Source organism: Anolis carolinensis, chromosome 6 (assembly GCF_035594765.1).
Source record: "Anolis carolinensis isolate JA03-04 chromosome 6, rAnoCar3.1.pri, whole genome shotgun sequence".
NCBI classification, from domain to species: Eukaryota; Metazoa; Chordata; class Lepidosauria; order Squamata; family Dactyloidae; genus Anolis; species Anolis carolinensis.
In genome coordinates, this window is record NC_085846.1 from 34,242,712 (window position 1) to 34,249,622 (window position 6,911).

Genomic DNA, 6,911 nt, shown 5'->3' on the forward strand with positions numbered 1-6,911 from the left:
CCCCAACCCCACCAGTATTCAAATTTGGCGTATCGGGTATTTGTGCCAAATTTGGTCCAGTGAATGAAAATACATCCTGCATATCAGATATATACATTACGATTCATAAGAGTGGCAAAATTACAGTTATGAAGTAGCAACAAAAATAATGTTATGGTTGGGGATCATCACAACATGAGGAATTGTATTAAAGGGCTGCGGCATTAGGAAGGTTGAGAACCACTGCTTTAAATTATATGGGTCTTTAAAGTAAATTGTCACAGCAGATCCCTTCCTCTACTGGCTTCTGGAATAAATGTCACTATGGGGAGGGCATTTAAGTCAGCTCAAGAGGCGTCTAGCTATTCCTGTCCTCCTGCAGCCGGCACATCTTTGAGTTCGTATTGTTCTGTTCCATTCCCTATGTCAATGTATTCTATTGCAAGGAAACAAAACGGCAGCTATGAGGTGGGTTCATGTGTAGGACTGAAAGAATTTATTTTTAAAACTGGAAATAAAATATGGGAGGATAGTGTTAAAGGGGAAACAGGTCTGCTACATAGCATTGTTATTTGCTTTAAATGTGTGGGTGTTTGTCTGCATTTATCCGTACACAAAGGAAAACAGGCTTTTCAGGTACTTAAGTCACGTTAGTCTTTTGCAGGAAAAATGCCAAATCTTGAAGTAGCTTAAAGATTTTATTTATTTATTGTGTCAGAAGCGAATTCAGGATGCAGTTATAATGTATTTAAAACATAAACAAAGTTAAAAACTTGGCATTATGCTACATGTCCTTTGACCAGGAGTGGCCACTTGGAGTGCCTCTGATGTCACTGTGAGAAGGTCCTCCATTGTGCATGTGGTAGAGCTCAGGTCGCATTGTAGTAAATGGTCTGTGGTTTGCTCTTCTCCACACTTGCATATCTTGGACTCCACTTTGTAGCCCTATTTCCTAAGATTGGCTCTGCATCTTGTGGTGCCAGAGCACAGTCTGTTCAACACCTTCCAAGTCGCCCAGTCTTCTGTGTGCCCAAGGGGGAGGTTCTCATCTGGTATCAGCCATTGATTGAGGTCCCAGGTTTTAGCCTACCACTTTTGGACTCTTGCTTGCTGAGGTGTTCTTGCAAGTATCTCTGTGGATCTCAGGAAGTTGTTTCTTGATTTAAGGCGTTGGCATGCTGGCTGATATCCGAACAGAGGATGGGCCAGAGATGTCAATGCCTTGGTTCTTTCGTTACAGGCTGCTACTTCCCAACGGATGTCAGGTGGCGCAATGCCGGCTAAACAGTATAATTTCTCCAGTGGTGTAGGGCGTAGACATCCTGTGATGATGCGGCATGTCTCATTAAGAGTCACATCCACTGTTTTAACTTGGCGAGATATATTCCACACTGGGCATGCGTATTCAGCAGCAGAGTAGCAAAGCTCAAGGGCAGATGTCGTCATGAATCTGGTTGTGATCCCCAGGTTGTGCCAGTCAGCTTTCGTATGATATTATTTCTAGCACCCACTTTTTGCTTGATTTAAAACAGTGCTTCTTATAAGTCAAAGCACAGTCCAGAGTAACTCCCAGTATTTTGGTGTACTGCAATGCATCAGTGGGATTCCTCTGAAGCTTTAGGTGCTCTGATTATTAATCCACCTAAAATACAGACATGTGCTTTTCATCTTAAGCTTAAAGATTAATACATTTTATTTGAGATTATCTTTCATTGATAGTACTAACCACAGTGTCCGAGTACTTCATGTGGAAATAGAGGTACCAGATCCACTGGAAAAAAATAATCCAGATCCAGCCACAAAAAAAGAATCATATAAACTATTTTTTGGATCTCTTCCAGGTAAAATATCCAGGAAAAAGGCCAAGGATGCCAATTTTTCAGGAAGCAAAGGACGCAAAATCAATCAAATGCACAAAGCTAGATGGGAGTGGTGTTACAAGTCACATAAATTGTTCAGGAATTACTGTCTGTTATCAATTCCAGGCAAAGCATCTATGTTATGGAAGATAGTACACAACACAAACATTTTAGACAACTGTGCTTACCAAATTCACACGTTACATTTCTGGCTTGTTGAATCACTCCTGTTATTTTAAAAATAAATAAGACTAATACAATACGCTAGGGAAAAAAGAAATCAGAGTCAAAGTCTCTATTCTAGAACATGGCTAAAAACACCAACTTTTCTGCAAGCCATGTCCAGATTGGTACACAAGGAGATGGTTCCTGGAAAATTTTTGTGGGCTTTTTTGCATCCACCTTCTAAGTTGTGTGTGTTTGATAAATGGATAGGTATGATTTGTTATCACTCCCATCCTTTACAGAATATGCATATTGTTGTTTACAAATAGACTGTTGCATAGTTGAAAGCAGAAGATGGAGAAGCTCCATGCTCTCTACAAAAACAAGACTAGAAGCAAACCGTGGCAAAGACCATGGACTATTAATCAGAGTAAAGTTCTTAAAAAAGAATGTAAATTCTAAAGTAGAGCACTATATGAAAATGCAATGTGAAGAAAGTCTCTTCAGGTTACATGTGAGGACAGACAAGAAGCAAAAGGAAAAGGTGAGAGAAATGGGATAAGAATCCTAAATGCAATTGCTTAGTATCTCATGTGCCAGAACAAAGAGAAATATGATAATAACCAATGCAGAAAAATGGAAAATAACAACAAAAAAGGAATAACAGGAAGCCTAACCTTCAAGATCAAAGGAATCAAAGGGAAATTTAAACCAAGAGTGGCCATGCTATTTGACCAGCAGAACACACTACAGAAATAAAAGATATGATGGAAACAATAAATTGATCAATTGTGTACAAGAAATTTAATGAAGTCAGATTTATTAAAGGAAAAATCATCTGAAGATGGGCCCTTAATTTTAGAAAGTGGAAATTGCACTTAAAGCACTTGAGAGAAATAAATTGCCAGCAACAGATGACATAGCAATAGAGCCATTTCAAGCTACAGAGATAGAGTCCACTCAAATTCTAACTAAAATTTGCCAGCAAAAACAAAAAACAAAAAAAATGGCCTACCTATTGGAGACATTTAAAATATCTTCTCATCCCCAGGAAACAGCACACCAGGTACTGCAATCGTCATTGGGCAACTGGAGTAATGTCTCATGAAAACAAAAAGATGGTCCAAATTTTACAACAAAAACTTTCATCACACACACACACACACACACACATATATAGTAGAGTCTCGCTTATCCAACCTTTGCTTATCCAACCTACTGGATTATCCAACACAGTCTGTCTCTCGCCTAGATCCACAGCTGTTTCTCTAGGCAGCAAGGACTGAACTTTTTATGGATTTAACTTCCGATAATGTTGCTACTGTAAGTTCCTTTTATGCAATTCTACCTTTATTTGTAGTCAATTTATTAGTTACCAATGTTTTGTAGTCAATGCTTTCAATACATTGCTAAATTCATAAATATAGTAATTACTACATAACGTTACCGTGTATTGAATTGCTTTTTCTGTCGTTTTGTTGTAAAACATGATGTTTTGCTGCTTAATTTGTAAAATCATAACATAATTTGATGTTTAATAAACTTGTCATTATCCCTCCTTATTATCCAACATTTTTGCCTAACCAGCGTTCTGCTGGCCCGCTTATGTTGGATAAGTGAGACTCTACTGTGTGTATGTGTATCTATATATATAAAAGAGTGATGGAATCAGGGCACCGGACAAAACAACAAAACTACAGGCCCCCCAACCTCGAAATTTGACAACACAACCCATCATCCACAGCTCTAGGTTGATACAACAAAAAGAAAAGAAAAATAAAGTCTTAATTAGAGGGAGAGCAATAATTGTCTTTATCCAATTGCTGCCAGTTAGAGGGCTAAGCTCTGCCCACTTGGTCTCCTAGCAACCTACTCAGCCCAAGGGATAGGCACAGTTTGGCCTCACAAGAGTTTGGAGAGACCGCTAAGGGCCATCCATCCCAACCCTTTCTACTATGCAGCAGGATACAATCCAAGCATTCACAACACATGGCCAACGTATAAATACTATACAGTACTACACAGGGACATAGACCCCCTCTACCCTCACCACTTTCACAGTACACAAACAACCAAATGCATACTAAACATAAAGACAACCATACAACAGACATTCAATACCACCACTATCTCAACAATTTCTCACCAACACCACCAGGCAACGCCACAGCAACGCGTGGCCGAGCACAGCTAGTGTATATATATATATATAAGCCTAGAAAACCAAGATGAGTTAAGAAAAGGATACAAAGGGGACGGGGCCTAAAGGCAGGGGGGGGGGGCTAAAGGCAGCAGAGCCTACCTTTCTAACTGGCAGGGGGAGAAAGGCTTTTCCTCATCCTTTGTAATTTGGACTATTTTTCTAGGGTTTTTTTAATTGAAAGACATATTTTGGATGACTGTCTTTTGTGGTCAAATTTGGTGTGATTTGGTTCAGTGGTTTTGTTGTTTACTCCACAGTAAAATGAACATTACATTTATATATATATATATATATATATATATATATATATATATATATTCATTTTATTGGTGTGATTATGTATACAAAGTTCAATATGGGAATTTTCACTGTTTGTTTGTCTTTCTGGCCATTGTTGTTGTTTATTCGTTCAGTTTATTCCTTCACTCCAGTGAGCAGTCGGGCATTATTTCCTGGAGTATGGACTGGTTGGATCTTCTTGCAGTCCAAGGCACTGAGAATTTTCCGTCAACACTACAGTTCAAAAGCACCTATCTTCCTTCGCTCAGCCTTTCTTATGGTCCAGCTCTTGCATCCATAGGTTACTACAGGGAATACCATTGCTTTAACTATGCGAACCTTCATTGCCAGTGTGATGTCTCTACTCTTCACTATTTTATCGAGATTGGTCATTGCTCTCCTCTCAAGAAATAAACGTCTTCTGATTTCCTGGCTGCAGTCTGCGTCTGTAGTAATCTTCTCACCTAGAAATATTATAAATATTAAATTTATTATAATATTTATAATATATTGATATATTAATAAATACAATAAACATTTATTCATACCATAGAATCATAGAATCATAGAATAGTACAGTTGGAAGAGACCTCATGGGCCATCCAGTCCAACCCCCTGCTAAAAAGCAGGAAATCGCATTCAAAGCACCCCCGACAGATGGCCATCCAGCCTCTGCTTAAAAGCCTCCAAAGAAGGAGCCTCCACCACGGCCCCGGGGAGAGAGTTCCACTGTCGAACAGCCCTCACAGTGAGGAAGTTCTTCCTGATGTTCAGGTGGAATCTCCTTTCCTGTAGTTTGAAGCCGTTGTTCCGTGTCCTAGTCTGCAGGGCAGCAGAAAACAAGCTTGCTCCCTCTTCCCTATGACTTCCCTTCACGTATTTGTACATGGCTATCATGTCTCCTCTCAGCCATCTCTTCTGCAGGCTAAACATGCCCAGCTCTTTAAGCCGCTCCTCATAGGGCTTGTTCTCTAGACCCTTAATCATTTTAGTCGCCCTCCTCTGGACGCTTTCCAGCTTGTCAACAGCTACCTTGCCACCATCTCCCATAGGGACTCGAGTTGGCTTACAAATAGCACACAATGGTGCCATACAACATATAAAATACATTATATCAACATTAAAACCAATAACACATTTAAAACCAGACATATAAAATTCTTATTATTCACTACAGTTCCTGATTATTACTAAAATAATTTTTGTTGAGGAAGGGGGTGTTTAAAAAAATGATCTTTACCGGGTTTCAAATATGCTAGGAATGCCATGGGACGGAGGATTATTCAGGATTGTCCCTGCCAAATTGGAGTAGTTGGAGGATATACCAGCTTTGTGTTGCAGATTATTAGGAAAGTTAGTTTGTTACTTTCAGCTTCCCAAATACTCACTGAAACCTGTGAGCCTTCTGGGAGTTGTAGTCCAAAACTTTCAGTAGTTCTCATATAACAGTGGTTCTCAACCTGTGAGTCCCCAGGTGTTTTGGCCTACAATTCCCAGAAATCCCAGCCAATTTACCAGCTGTTAGGATTTCTGAGAGTTGAAGGCCAAAACATCTGAGGACCCACAGGTTGAGAACCACTGTCCTATAGTTAGGAGAACCAATGGGCTTTAAACTGAAGATACCAAGTGACCAGTGCTGAACATCTTTCAATGCTGAAACGTTCACATCAATTGGGGTGCCAGGTTAGAACTATCCTAGACCATGAGATTTCAGGGGCCCTTGGGAAGAAATTCTTATGATATCAATAAATGGGAAGATCAGGATCCTGCCAGGCCTTGGTAATGTTGTATAGAAAATTATGATACATTGAGCATCAACTAAGGACAACAAATGATGAACAGGCACACTCTCTCACACACATACACACACAGCTTCCAAAGCAGTGCTCTCACTCTCATATTCTTCCCCCTCTTTCTGAGAATGAGAGGCCCAGGACCTGAGATCTCCCAGATCAAACATCCACACAGTCTCCACCCCCTAACATCTTCTTTTGCAAATGTTTACCGTATTTTGTTTTTTCCTTGTCGCTTGCTTATGGCCCCTGCTGACCCCCTCAATCTCACTGACCTGGGCCACTGGAGACATCTAAACAGTCGCTCCCCTGCTCCCCACCCCTGTTCTTTCGCTGGTAGGAAAAGCTGCATTTTGCCGCAGTGGCAATTTCACTCCGTGAGCAAGCGTGAGAAAGAGTGTTAGCATAAAAATAGAAGAACATTTGCGATAATTACCACTTACAGCCTCACCCTCCTCAAGGAATTAAATTATATTTTATGACTTTAGGTTATTTTGATGGAACATAATGTCTCTCTCCCTGTCTCTTTTGTTACAGAAAAGTCATCAACTTTGGTGATAGAGAAGGGGAGATGATTTGAGGGGAGAGGCACCGAGACCCAGCATGCCCCCCACCCCATCCCAACAAATGCAA

The 6,911-nt window shown here is 40.2% G+C and overlaps 1 long non-coding RNA gene across 1 annotated transcript; it reads right to left on the reverse strand.

Moving 5' to 3' along the window:
* Window positions 1-664: 664 nt before the first annotated feature.
* Window positions 665-6,650, reverse strand: LOC134292453 (uncharacterized). The gene is made up of 2 exons (XR_009999703.1): window positions 6,491-6,650; window positions 665-4,949 (listed from the first exon to the last, which is right to left on the reverse strand). It is a non-coding gene; the product is annotated as an uncharacterized LOC134292453 (long non-coding RNA).
* Between the last annotated feature and the right edge of the window lie 261 nt (window positions 6,651-6,911).